The 15,260-nt window shown below is 38.9% G+C and overlaps 1 protein-coding gene and 1 long non-coding RNA gene across 2 annotated transcripts in view; both read right to left on the minus strand.

Moving 5' to 3' along the window:
• Window positions 1-15,260, minus strand: part of PDE11A (phosphodiesterase 11A) — a 145,675-nt gene that overhangs the window by 86,261 nt on the left and 44,154 nt on the right. The gene's annotated exons all lie outside the window — the stretch shown is intronic.
• LOC103898357 lies at window positions 12,650-14,321 on the minus strand. The gene is made up of 2 exons (XR_657545.2): window positions 13,853-14,321; window positions 12,650-13,757 (listed from the first exon to the last, which is right to left on the minus strand). It is a non-coding gene; the product is annotated as an uncharacterized LOC103898357 (long non-coding RNA).

Here is a 15,260-nt window from a genome sequence, read left to right on the forward strand (position 1 = left end):
CACAGCCTGGGGACAATGGTTCTTATGGAACCTGCAAACCCTTCCCTGGCTACCCAAGAAAAGCCACTGCTGGCTCCTAGTTTAAAAGTTCAAAAGAAGGCTATTTTCTAGATTGGGTGTCTCATGGGAAATAAGTTTTGAAATTTTCTCTTCATGAGAAGATATAAAAGCCTTTAGTTTCCTAGCCTCAGTGTTGTTTTACCCTCACAAATAGCACAAACTCCACATCAACCACAAAACAGTATGAAATATTATTCTTCTTACCCTATTTAGGAATCTAGGTGCTCGTTTCTGCAGATCTCAACATGTCTTTTGCCTTTTTTTTTTTTTACGACAGGTAATGATATAGACAATGAAGCTGCATGCATGCAGACCTACAATGCAGAACGTTATTAGCTAATCGTGAAAACCAGCCACTGCTGCAATGGCAGCACACTGCTGAGGTAAAATGCTAGCTTCACGCTTCCTGGCTGGAAAGCAGCCCTGAGTTCAGGTTCAGCTAAATGCAATGACATTTACCCTGCCTCCCCCCCATGCGGTTTCGCCTGCACTAACCATCTTCAGAGAGCACTTGCTGCCATAACTATATGATAGATATAGTCTAACTCATGTCTTCTGACATACTCCAAGCATCCCTCTGCCTGTGGTCACAAAAGAAAACAATTTTGATGCCTGATGAAAGAAATAAGCCTCTCAGTAAGGCTTGCGTACTCGATCTGGCACAAACTCCAGGTTAAGCTCTCAGCAAATGCTTGTCTGGTTCAACTGTTTTCTTTAGCAGCCGCAGGAGCCACTTGTCTTCATACAGCTTGCTTGGTAAGCCTGTGGGGAAAGGGAGGTAGTACAGGCTTCCTAGAAAGAGAAAAAAAGTCTTTTTAAAGTAAATGTTTTTGCTAGTTCAAAGTTATAAATGTTTTGTGGACATACTTAAAACCAAGTCAGGGAAACCAGTTGCCCTTTGAAACGCTTCCTAAAGTGTTAAAAATAGGTTCAGAGAATGAAATATTCTACTGCATTCTGAAAACGATAAACCAAAATCAATTGCAAAATGGTTAAGGCACAAGCATTCACCCAAACTCCATTACATTCTGCCAGCTGTGCAGTGTCTGGCTATCCATGCCTCTGATAAAATCTGATCATCAATCTAGGTTTGCAATTCTCAAAGATTTTTTCCAAAATTATTTTTCCACCCCAAGCAAGGACAGAATAATTGCTTGGTAGAGACACCCCATGAATTATGGGCATACAAATGGGGCACATAGCTCCCACTTACATCAGTGAACCTGCAGAGGCTCCTGGGCCAATTTTCTATTGCCTTTTTTTTTTTTAATTTCCATTTGCATGTGGTTATTATTTATGCAGTACCATAAAAATGCCCTAATACGTGCAAACATATGGCAGCACCTCTGTCCTATAAAGCTGACTATCTAACTATGGAAGCTTTTGGTGGCTGTAAACAGCCTGAAAAGGACCACGGGAGCACTTCTTCAGCACTGACTCTGTGCTCGGCTGCCTTACTGGCACACATTCAAACCAGATAACTGCATCACCGGACAGATTACAACACAAGTCTCCTGTAGGAGCAGACTTATTACAGTTTTAAAACCTGAACCTTCTGTAGGGCACTGTCCTCACAAGCCATGGCACTGGGAGACGATTGCATGCAGGACCAAGGAGCAGGAAAGGGCAGGATGCAACTTAAAACTGGTACAGCCTCAGCCTCTGACCTTTTTCCGGGCCCCCATCACTGCCCTCCAGTTGCTATAGCACAAAACCCGTCTTCTCTCTTTTCTGCTACGCACCTAAGATCTTTAAACTGGGAAAACAAATGAACACATTGAATTTGATTTAGAATTCTTCAAGAATTCACACTTGTGAAACTGTTTATACAGTCAGAACTATACACTAATCCTATTTCATTTTTCTGACAGATATTTAGAGGTTTCTTGCCCCAGTCACTTTACAGCTAAACTTTATTCATATCTGCCATCACTAGCAGGACATGAAGCTCAAAAAAAATCTAAACAAGCCACACAATTATTGTCATACACACAAAAACATTGGCAGTGGCTATTAAACCTATTTTTAGCAATATTCTATAAGACATTTAAATATTTTAACATTACATTGAATTTAGTGCTCAGTATGAAGTAGGAAGGACAATAAATTGTACCGTAAATTTCCACAGAGCACCTCATTTTAAATGTTGTTGCTCCAAATAAATCTGAAATACAAAAACATTTCTGCTAAAGACTAGAAAGCCAAAAATAATTTAGATATATGTAAAATGGCTACTATTCTAGGACCCAATCTTCTGATCTCATACATGCAAAAATCCGGCTATTTTCATTGGAAATTTCTCCTTATTTTACACACACCTGAATTGGTGATGCCCAGTAATAAGCCCTGTCCCAGCAAACACTTCAGGCTGCCACTGAGTTATTCCACATGTGATACTAAGCCAGGATTTCCAGCAGGAAAAGCAGGGACAAGAAGAGGAGAAAAGTTACACAAGAAACAATAGTGGTTCTATTAAAATGAGAAGTGTATGAACTGAGGAAGAGTAGGGGTAGCAGTCAAAGACAAAAAAGCAGTACCACAAGGAGAAACACTGTGCTAGTGTAAGCACCTGTAAGCCCGATGCCTGGCATTCAGCACTTAGTCCTGGAGGTTCAGCAAACGCACATCAAGTTTGAAAGCAAGGAAAAGTCACCTTGCAGGCAGCCTGAGTGAGGGCTGCAAAGTTAAAGTAATATGATTAAACCAGTGCACCAACGTGCTTCTATATTATAAGCAAGTTGAAAGCCATGGAGACTCCTCACTGCAAGGGTTACTGAGGACTCTCAAATCTAGATGGTGGAGGTATGCATCATGTCTGTGTGACCACCTGCAGTTAGAAGGCCATTAAATCAACCCAACAATTATAGGTGATGTTTCTTTATTAAGTCTAGTGTTTCCATCCATTGGTTTTGAAAGCTGGCAGAGCACCATCCTCGGTAGCAAAGTCTTACAGAGAAGTGCTAGGCAGCTTTTATTAGTTCATCTGAAACAACATGAATGAGCAGCATCATGAAAGGTCACAAATGTCCTCAAAACCACAACTCCTACCCACCAATTAACTCTCTCTCCTTCAAAGGCTGAACGTCGGTCATCTTTGATGCATCCAGATTATGTCATCACCTTAGTAAAAGTCAAGCTGACAGGGTTCACAGAGAACATTTTACTTGTGTAATGTTTTCCAGAGAGACCAAGAGGGGCTGTTACTGCCCGGCTGCTCTCTCCTGTTTGAAGATGAGCCACTAGAGGCCAGTCCCCAGGCACAGCAGCCCACAGCCATTGTGTAAGGCAGGCAGTTCTGCAGTGCCTTAAATCTCAGTATATCAAAGCACTCTGGCAGACCACGAGCAAAGTTTTACAGCAGCAATATCATGTCATAATTTTTTTTTCTAGAGACAGCAAAACTGAGCCAAAGAAAGATTAAATGATTTATCTGAGGGGAAGAAGGTCACTAAGAAAGACTTTGTAGAAATTTTGGAAAAGCTCCTGGTTCCCACTATGCCTGAATCAGTGGACCCAGCCTGCCAGAAGACACCATTATAAAAAGCTTTATAAATGTCACGGGACAGGAAGATCTTGGTATTGGCACTGCAGAGCAAGAGCAGTGAAGACTGATACTATCAATGATAAAAAAAAAGTTGCAGATCAGAACTTTAAATTGGCATAGGAGAATTAATAAGTATGACTTCAAAGTTGATTTTTCCTATAGCACAATTGCAGACTTCAGTTTTACCATTTCAAATTGCACCACATGTCTGATCTCTGGCAGATACTACCCATAATAACAGACCATACTAACTGAATGGTATTGAAACAAAGAATAAATTCCATACATTGAGAATGTCATCTTCAAGTCGCAATTCTACTTACAACTCAAGTTACCAACTCTCAATTCTTGTTAATGATGAGAACTAGATTTATTCATCTACTACTTCTTCCTGCAGTCTTTAAGTATTAGAGTACATAAACTGAAAACTATTTCTACTAATTCTTGGCTTAGCCAGGACTGAATGAAGATGTCTTCTTTCACTTTTGGTACAAATTAAATTTTGTCTTTAGAGCCAGAGTGCAGGCACACAGAATCAGAATCTGGTTGAGGTTGGCAGGGACTTCTGGAGGTCATCTGGTGCAAACCCCTACTCAGGCAGGACCACCGCCAGTTGCCCAGGATTGTGTCTAGACAGCTTTTGAATATCTCCAAGAATGAAGAATTCACCACCTCTCTGGGCAACCGGTGCTAGTGCTTGGTCACTCTCACAGTAAAAAAGTGTTTCCTGATGTTCAGTTTCCTGTGTTTAAGTTTATGCCCATTGCCTCCTGTCCCATCACTGGGCACTACTGAAAAGAGCCTGGCTCCGTCCTCCCATCAGCTATTTACACACACTGATGAGACCCCCTCACGAGCCTTCTCTTCTTTGTGCTAAACTGTCCCAGCTCCCTCAGCCTTTCCTCATAGGAGGGATGCTCCAGCCCCTTAATCATCTTTGTGTGACTTCGTTAGACTCTGTCCAGTACGTCCATGTCTCTCTTGTACTGGGAAGCCCAGAACTGGATGTGTTACTATGAGTCATGAGTGAAACTTAATCCTGCTGTTGCATAAATACTACGTGCAGTTTAACCAGAAAAGAATTTAGCTCATCTATATATAACAGTCTGCATTGAGATCACAGTGATATTACTAAGTTTCTATTCATGTTCTTCTCTAGTATACTTCAAAAGGTGTTTTGTGATTTTTGAAGAAAAAAATTACTTGAACAGTAACCTTTTTCATATTGGACTTTGTTTAACAGAGAGAGAATGTTTCTGGAAGAGCTTACTGCAGAGGCCTGATCCTTTGCCATGCTGATCTCCTCTTTCAGCGAGGTGGGCGTTCTTGCCTGCCTAAAGCCAATGCCGGTAAAAGTCCTTCCTTCTAACTGAAACCCCAACTGGAATACAAAAGCCTGAATCTAGCACATAAACCAACCAGATTTCCTAGGTTAAATTGTGTCTGGTATGAACAAGTTTAGCTCCCTTGACTGCCCACTGTTTGCAGCATTAGCCCAAAGGGGATGGAAAGCGTTGCTTCTGTTCAACTAGGAAAAAAAACGTGAAGCAAGTTTTCTTATGCAAGTGAGATCCAGAATTTAGGTGACAGCTTAAAAGAAAGCCAGGGACTCAGGACGCCAACTGTGTTCCATTACATTATTGCTTGTCAAGCAAAGAATTTCTAGTGTTTCTTAGGCTACAGAAACTTTACCCCCAAATGGAGAAAATCTTCAATGGAGTGGAAATATCCCACAAAGGACAACACATAGCATGACTGACCCTTCCTTACACCACGTTATTTTATGTCTCTTTTCCAACTGGGATGCACCTGTAACTTGACCCTTTCTTCTGTATGTCCTGGTTTCGGCAGTGGTGTTCTACATTGGCCTATTTTGAGTTTATGTATATTTAGTGACTAATATCATTGTTACTGAATGTCATGGCACTTTATACTGGTGACACTCGTCTACTCTTTATACATTTCTCCTGAGAAAGCTGTTCTCATTCTCCTTCCATTTTTTAAGATGAAAAATAATTGTAAGGAATACAGTGTATTCTCAGTGTATCATTTTTACCCATATATTTTTTCTTAGAAATGCAATGTTTCTGCAAAAGTGCAGAATCTTACTCTAGCAGAATTGATTATACAACTGGACACACTTGACAAGCCTGTGATTTGAATCTGATTATACCAATTAGGTAATCTGAATTAGTTTCTATTATAGCATTTTGAGATCTGATTAAAAGCACTTCTAACACAACATGTATTGTAATTTCTACCTATCACATTGTGAGTGTTAATGTTTCACATGAGGAAGTAGGGGAATAAACCCTACAAACCTTTGCCTTTAAGAAAAGAGCTCACAAACCCTCATGTTGTGCTCATATATGAAAAAAAAAAAAGTGGTGTATAGTAATAATATCATCTTTAGAACAGTTTCCATCCAAAATGACAGAGAATTCACTGGAGGGAAACTTATCTATAAATCTAGACAGTATCATGCTTAGCGGTCTAAGGTTAGTAACTACTAAATCAGGGACAGATGGAAACTAATGTAATACCAAGACAATAGAATAGTTTCTTAAACCACAAGAACGAACAAAAATGCTAATTCTTATTAGTTTCAAATGAAAGGAGCTTTTGAAAGACCAAAGTACAGAAAAATTCCTTAAATGTTTTCTTAAGAAAACTATTTACAGAAAAATGTGTTGAGCTATTATATTTTATTACCTCTCCTCTTCTTCATTACGAGCACAGTTTAAAGGAACAAACAGCAGAAAAGTAGCTGAACCAAACATTGCTCTCATCTACATCACTGTGAGCCTGCAGTAATACCTCTGACATCTTAATTTGGATTTACATGGTTGTAATTTACAGAATTTTGTCGTCTTTAAAAAGGTGCTTGATGCCTCAAGGACATTTTCATCAGCTCTGGCTGTATCATTTCACAGAAGGCAGACTGACGTTAAAGTTTATTTTACCCTTTCCAGGCAGATGCCAGTCAGAAGAAGCTGAGCAGAAATATTTACAGATTTTCTGTGGAACCACGTAATTTGTAATAGAGCCTGATTGGTTTGACATTCCCTGCTTTCTCTAGATCTCTGTTCTATGTCTACCAGGATGTCCAAATCTCACATTTTACTCTTTAATCCACGCACAAGAACATGCCAATAGAAACAGGAAAGAAAGTGACCATCTCTGCACAGAACTTTGAATCCTAGCTATTATTTCAATGACAGTAAGTAAGAAAAATATACGGTATCTTTTGGTAAGATCTAAAGCCACAATTTTAGAGAAAGTGATCTAAACTTGTGCTTCCATTTTCTATCTTCATTGCGAAAATAGGAAAAGAACACATGTGGGGAAAAAAGATTGTCCAGCAAATAGTAAAATGTGCAACTTATGAAGACAAACAATGATTCAATCTGCAATATTGAAAATATATCAGTTCTAGAATGCAAATGTGTTTTTAAAGGAAAAAGAATCCACTTACTTCTGTCTTTAATCTTTACTTAAAAAAAATAACTTGAAGCCTTTTTGAATTCAATTTTTTTGCCCAGAATCTTCACTAGACATCAGTAAGAAAGAATCAGAGTATGGACGAGAGCCATGAGCTTCAGGAGTCAGGTATCCCCTTTTCAGCTTAAGTTAAGCCTTGGAAGGATAAACTTTGCCAGACCAGTTAGAAGTCAGGTATATTCCTGAACTAAAAGCTCCTTTTCTTCTTTCCCTGGAACTCTTTCCAAAACCAGCACCTTATGATAAGCGCTATTTTGGTACTTGTCGATTTCTTCTTTACAGCCTCCATTAACTCTGCAATCAGGGAGGTCAATATCATTAACTGTTTCCAATTTCAGCTCATGAAATTTTGAAAATAAAATCAAGTAATAATTTGGATATTTCCCCAATTCCTTAGAACTTGCAAGCACGTGTTCTAAAACAATGATTTATAGAATGCATCTTTGACACACATTTTTTGTGTGCATATGTGGGGGATGTTAATCTATTCAGTTGAAATTGTGGTAATTAACTCAGACAGTAAATTAGTGTCTTCCAAAACTGCCTTTTGAGCACAACTGATCGACAAAGCACCAGGAGAAGCACTGCATTCCATATTACTGCATCTTTGAGTTTTAAGACTGGGTGGGCTACAGCAGCCTGACTTGAAAAATTTGATTTTTTTTTTTTTTTGTGCTGCAGACTTCAAGGGGCTGATGAAAGTGTGTGGGCTGGTTTGGATGTGAGCCATGCTTTTTCCACACATCATTGTGTCTCCTGCACTAATGACTCACACCTGCACATGCTGCTATCTGATTTCTAGGCAAAGTTATTTATAAACTGGAACTGCAGGGCCAAATCCTGGTGGTATAACTATACAGATCATGATTTACCTAAAGCACTTGTCTGTGAAACACAGACAATTTGGGGACACTGAATTCACTCTCCTTTCAGATGCCATGAAAACTGACACATCTCCTCCCCTGATAAAACCCACATTGCAATTTTATCTTGCAGACTGCTATAGATCTGGATGTGGTAAAGCACTACTTTTCACCTAGCTGCAAGATAAACACAATCACAGACCTCCAAGGTCCCCTGGACACAGAAAAACATCCTATCTTCTCTTGCAGCAGGTACAGGAATATTTGCCATACAGGCCGTTTATACCTGGAGACTTGCGTGTTGCAGGCCACTGCAAACAAAAAAAAGATATTTTATTAAAGCAAAAATACTGTTGCCCCAAGCTTATGATTACAGTCTTGCCTGAAGTGTCTCGCTCACTGGTCCAGAGAAGTAGTCAAACCTTCACATTACAGTCTCTGCTTTCAGACACTCTTCCCCAGTGCTCAGAGTCTTTTGCTAGTTAAGATTGCAGAAGCATCAGCATTTGGTAGCAATTACATACCTTTTTTCTCCTTCCTCTGCAACTGGCCATGAAGTGTTTTTACTACAGCTTCAGATGAGGCCATTTATCTTCCTTTCTTTCTTTGGGGTAATTTAGTGAAGGGGACAGAAGAAACAGTTCGGAACAACTGCCTAAATGACCTCTCTGTGAGAACAGCATCATGAACCATACACATCCTCAGAGATACAAACCAGTGATCTACTGCAGTGTAAATTTTCAAAGATGTTAATCTTAGACCTAGTAAGCACACAGCATCCTGCCTCAATGCTGAAAATCATACAGTGTTTTGAATCTTGGATTAAAGTGATTGTGTATCTAAACAAAGCTCTGTTTAAATGGAAAAAAACCCCAAGCCTTTATATAGAAAATCAGGTATATAAGCAAGCCTGTAACAGTTATTTATACAGACATGCATTTTGCTTCCAGCAACGCAAGTTTCTTCCAAACATGTACTTATGTATACTTCATTGTGTGCCTCAGAAAAACAGTAAGGTATTAATACGGCTGTTGAACTGCAGACTGGAGGGCATTTGATTTCAGGTAGCTGAGTTATGTTCAGAAATCAATATGCTACTGTCTTCTTTAGTGCAAATTTACTGATGTTAAGGGCTTACTTCTGCCTACATTATTAACTGTTCAATCTAGGGCCAAATTATTTTAAACATTTACAGAGCACGCAGCAAAACAAGGCTTCAGTTCCAGTTGCAGCCTTTAAGTAGCATCATAGTTCATTCAACCTTAGCTTGATTCTATAGTACCAAGGAGTAAAATACTTTACAAACTGAGTAAGGATATCTGGTCTTTAAGCTACAGAAATAATAGGACAACAGTCTGTCTTGTCATCATACAGGCTATTTTCCCCTCATAGATATTTTATTTAAACATGCAGGAGAAGAACAGTGTGATTTGATTAGGCTTGCTCTTTTTTTTTCTCCATAATTTTGGACTGTAAAAGTTGTCATTAAACAAGCAATGAATACCAACCAAGGCAAGGCTGAATGATCAGGGAAGTGCCCTGGGTCATACACCCTTGCTTCTTACAGCTGAGTAGAACTTACAATAGAGATGCAAAGAGAAACTCAAATTCAGCTCACTGCACATCTGTCCACATTTGTTCTCCTTCTGCTTTTATACCTTTTCCACATGCCCAGTATTTTTATCTTAACTTTATCTGCTTAAGAAACTATCAGTCTTAGCTTAGATTATCTTTTGATAGGCAATCTTGTTGCAGTCCTTACACACACATTTTTCAATCTTTTCTGCCTTCTTTTTCTAATATTGGTTTATTCTCTTTCTTCTCAAAATTCTTATTTCCAACTCCATCTCTGCATACGGAACAACGAATTTTAATTTAGCTATTGCTTCTACAAGAAAAGTCTATCTTTCTTTGGTTTAATTCATTTGATGTTGTGTTTAATAGTAAGAAATTCACTACCTCCATAAAGCAAGTCTTCTCTTTATTCACAGAACTGGAACAGCCCAAGAAAGAATGGATGAATTCTGCATGCTAGCCTGCCAATTGTCCTGAAACATTATACAGGCAGGTAAACAGGATTTATTCTTGGTATTTTTTTCATGACAAAATTTTTACCAGTACCTATGTGACAATGGATTTTATGATGTTTCTGAGAAACTGAACTCAAAGCATAAATTGATTTCACTGAAAAAGACCAATAGATGGTGCCAGTACTATCAAATCCAAAGTATCAAAGAGCTCTATATCCTTACACAAATTGCCTGAGGTATTTAAATAAAGAGCTTGCTGCTCCTTTTTCTATGCAAAGAGATTCTTGATTTTGAAAGCAGTTTGTTTTTAATTAGCAACTGTAAATCTGATTTCAGATGCTGGGGGGAAAAAAAAAAATTGGAAAAAACCCAGAAAAAACCCACACACTTTTTCAATCTCCTATTTCTCACAGCTGCTGGCCTAACATGGAAACAATTAGCAATTTTTTGCATTGGCATTGCCACTCCTTCCTTCCCATCTACCCATCTTTATCCCTGTGCAGACTCATGGAAATTCAAAGACTACATCCATACTGATAGGAGAAAGGAGGCTCCAGAGCATGGGGGTATTTCTGACTTTGTCTGCTTTCATCCATGTGGCTAGCAGGCAATCTCTGCACCACCAGCAGTCTCGCGTGGTCTCACTGGTGGCAGAGCAGTGACACGGTTGTGCAGGCAGCACACAGGGCCCCACGTGCACTACAGGGCATATTCCTGCTGGCCTACAACATGCACTGTAAACAAACCCACCTTGAGAGCATGCGTGGGGATGCCCCACAGACTGACTTGGCAGGTCACAATCCCTCACTGCTCTACAGGACTGTTCTTAGTCACCTGTGTAGAGTAGCTTTAAGACCCAGCTGTCTACTGAAGAGAGGTGCAAAACCAGAACAATCTGTCCTTTTCTACTCCTTCCTTACCTTTGCTTAGAGCAAGAAACACTGAAAAAATAGACCTTACTGTAAAAACCAGACTCTGAGCTCTGCTCAGACCACATGAGTACAAGAACAGTTTAACTCCTCCAAGACAAACAAAACAATTACACTATAGCCCTTAGCATTGGTTTTTCTTTGTATTTATTTATTTAAAACTCTCTCTTCTAAAATTTGTTCATTTTATTCCTGCAACTCATTAAAGTCAATGGTATGACTTGCATGGATGAAGCATGCATAATTTTGTCCTTTCACCAAAGTCTGCATTCATGCTTTCATTTTTACTGATTCAGTTTTATATATTCCCCCTACCCCCTTTAAAGCAAAAGCACTTATTTTATAAGAACTCAAATAATCTTTTAAACCCTCCTATTCTCACCTTGCTAGCAGAAGTGCTATAAATGAGCACCTTAGCTGAGTACATTCATGGATATATGGATCCTACATTTTGTTTTGAAATAATTCAAAATAGGATCTTACTTCAAGCTGTATGCTAAGCTGATACTAACAAAGCTAACTCAGCTGCCTCCCTGGTAAGCCAGACCACTACATGTACTTTAAGAATATAAATAACACCAAAAGAAAACTATATTTCACAGTTTCATATTCATATAAAACATTATGCCCTGTATTATGTATTGTGATAATACATATTATATCACTACGTACTACATAAGTCTCCCCAGTGTACACACATACTAATCATCAAAATAACTGCAACTGTGATAGTTCTCCAATAAGCAAGTTCAATTACACTGAGTTCTACATTAAAAGCCTCTCAAAATGGACTCCCAGTTGAAGTTTTATGCAAAATTTAAATCAGAGTCTTTTATCTCACCAATAGCATGTTAGGATGAATTTTGGGTCTTGAGATGCTACTTTGGCTCATGGGTAATAAAAGACTTTGCAATGAAACCTACACAGTTGCTGGGACTAAACCATCTCACAACCAGCTCTCTCTGCAAAACCCATAGTGGTGCAGTTGTGTCAGAGACAAGCTGTGTTCAACTAGCACACAGTGGGCACCATGTTTAATCTCAAAATAATCATAAAGAGCATAAATAATACATTTTTTCATGCTATTACTATGTTGCTTACAGCTACATCATGTAGCAGAAGTATGTTAGAGTGATTATTTTAGTAGTTTTACACCAACAGTAAAAAAAAAAGGGGGGGGGGGCAGGGAACCAAATCAAAATTTGTAATTTATACAGTGATCAATGTCAGTGTATCTACACATTTCCTATGGAGTTCACAGATGAGGAGAACAGATGTAACATTTGCTGTTCCATGTCACCCCAGACTCGGTCCCACTTCCCATCCTTTGGTGTTGAGGAATCTTTCCTCTACATTGTGCTTGAGGTCTGCCTAATTTTACAAGAGGCTGTACTTTCTAGTGGCTTTTGCTAAATCAATTTTATGAACACCTGAATAGGAAAGAAATGTCTCAACCTTAACTTGTGGTAATGTTGCGTTTCAGAAAACTAGGTTGGTCAAACCAAGAATAGGGAGATTTTGTAGCTTCTCAAGGAGGACAAAGTAAAAGTGCATCATTTAATGCACACCTCTGTTTACCAGAAAATCAATAGAGTAGGAAAGAATGCCTAGCTGCTGTGTTTAGACACGTGCTGTTTCAGACGTGGGTAAGCTGTTGTCACCCTAATTTTACAATGATTATCTGAAAGACAGAAGAATAAAATGTAAAGATTGGCAACAGCATCAAATGAAATATTTTACTATACACAAACAGAAAGTTAAACCAAGAAACCCACAGAACTGTTGGATCTTCCTAAATCCTTTAGCACCCATGCTTGCAGCAGAAAGCATTGCATAAACTGTGGTCAAAAATATTTGTTATCCTGGCTGTATGGTATTGCCAGAAAACACCTAAATAAAACCATTAACTCTGATGTTAAGTACTCCAAACCATTTGGCTCCAGACAGGAACAGAAGCTTAGACTTATTCCTTCCATAAGTGAGCAATACAGTGAGCACTACGCATTATGATTATTTTCTAAAGACAAACATAACTTTAGATGGTATTCGCAAATTGATACAGAAGATAACTTTATCACAGTAAGTCAGGTACCCATATATACATCATGCACATAAAATGGAAATGAAATATATGACAGATAAAAGAAGAAAATACAGAAAAAGAATTACTGTTTTTCACATTTCTCAATCAATGTTGAAATACAGTATCACTACCAAGCTCAGGACAAACTTGACTCCTTGGCTCCCCAAGGTCAGACCTAATTATTGTCAGAAGCAAGGTCTCATTGCAACAAGAGACTGAAAAAGCTTGCTAAGAAAAATAAGTTCTGAATCAAAGGGGTTATACTATCTCATGTGTGTTCTGGCTCTCAAACAAAGTTATGTATCGCTGTGCCTCCACTTTATTTTGCGAAATTCTAAAAGACTTCTAAAGCAAAACAAACTGAAACACATCAGGTTCTAACTAATTTTTCCAAATGCTATTCTCATTCAGCTTCCTAGGATCAAAGAAGGTGCTCTCGAAGGTGTTACTTCTGGTTGGATACACATTTTATTTCAGAGTCTGGTTGTTCATATATATGTAATCACAGAAGATGAAATGCTGACCTAGACCATAGTTGTGCTAATATATATGTATTTTTCTTCAAAAAAAATATAAGGGCAAACTTATACTTCACAAAGGTTCTGTCCCAGATCCTCAAGAAGTCAAAATTAGCATGGGGCATTTCCTTTAACTGAATTCAACAATTCACTCTTCGTCATGCAAGCTGCACTTATGCTGCCTTCAGTGTGACCATCTCAGAATATAATCAGCATACAGTTATTTTATCTGCTATTAACAGAAGAGAAGATTAGTTCCAGTAGCCAGGACACAAAGAAGTAAACAGTCAGAGTTGTAGTTTCTTTCTCAGCTCTACCACTGACCTGGAGGGTTACTGCAAGCCATTGCTTCTAAGTGAACATCACTAGAAGATTTCAAAGTACTAGGAAAGTACCACAAGGGTACAGAGAACAAAATGTTTTCACTTCCCAAACAGTCTTCATTGAAAACCAGATTTTTCCTCTGCTCCCATATCAATATGAAAGTTTAAGTTTTTCAGAGATACAGTTGTCCATAAGAACGATGCATTTCTTCGTATTCCTCCAAGCAGCTCTTTCTTTTCTGCTACAGTTCTGTACTGAGGAACAGCCAAGGTGCCGGACAAGCATTGCTTGTTTTCTGTGTTAGTTACCACTGCGGATCACAGCCTCCAGCTTCAGAAGTGCCAGACCTCCTCCTTGTCCTGCAGCTGAGAAGGAGCATTAACATTTCCCTTCTCTGGGACCCTGAGTAGCAGTGACACTGCTCTTGGGTCTCCTTGGGAGCAGGTGTCTCCATAAGGACATACTATGTTCAGATGATAACAGCTGGCAAATGAAGTGCCATAAAGTCAAAGAAAACTGAAACCATGGGCTTCCATGCCAGAACTTCGTCCAGTATGTGGACAAGCATACTGAAAACTGAGACTTTCACAGCCACCCTGCAAGCACGTGATTTATGTGATGACAAATGTTATGCTTCCTAGCATAACTAAACAGGCTTGACTTATTACCAACAGCTACACTAGAGCTAGGAGACTATCTACAATACACACACAAATAAATACCCATGAAGCTTCATTTTGAATAAAAAAAAAAAATCAATTTCCTGCTGACGTGTTCAGCATCCATCTACATTCTTGGAAAAAAAAAAGCAAGCTGTACTTGAATTTATAAGTAATTCTTATTTATGAAAAAAATCTTTCCCTTCCCACGCACTGTATGAAGGCAGACAATGGGAACGGCATTACATTAACACCACCAGTAGCAAACACTGTGCTTATTATGTGTGTTCCCATAAGTGCAAAAGAAATGTGAAAGGGCAGCAATCAGTCATCTTATGCTTTTTGGATTTCTGAAGGCAAAAGTCAGGTTGTGAATGGCTACCACAAACACTTCTGCAATTTCGAGAAACGTGTGGGGAAACTCTTCAAACACATGAGTTGGGAAAGGACTTGTTTCATTGAGGAGAAGGAGCTATTTCTGATCATGAGAAAATTAAACACAGCAGGTACAGATTTAAAATTTATTGTCCTGGTTTTGGCTGGGATAGAATTAATTTTCTTCCTAGTAGCTGGTACAGGGCTGTGTTTTGGATTTAGTATGAGCAACAACTAAAACATGGGTGTGTTATCAACGTTATTCTAAGTAGTGCTTATAGTCAAGAACTTTTCAGCTTCCCATGTTCTACTGACTGAGAAGGCTGCAGGTGCACAAGAAGCTGGGAGGGGGCACAGCCAGGACAGCTGACCCA

The sequence above is a fragment of the Aptenodytes forsteri genome, unplaced genomic scaffold (genome assembly GCF_000699145.1).
Source record: "Aptenodytes forsteri isolate BGI_AS27 unplaced genomic scaffold, ASM69914v1 Scaffold257, whole genome shotgun sequence".
NCBI classification, from domain to species: Eukaryota; Metazoa; Chordata; class Aves; order Sphenisciformes; family Spheniscidae; genus Aptenodytes; species Aptenodytes forsteri.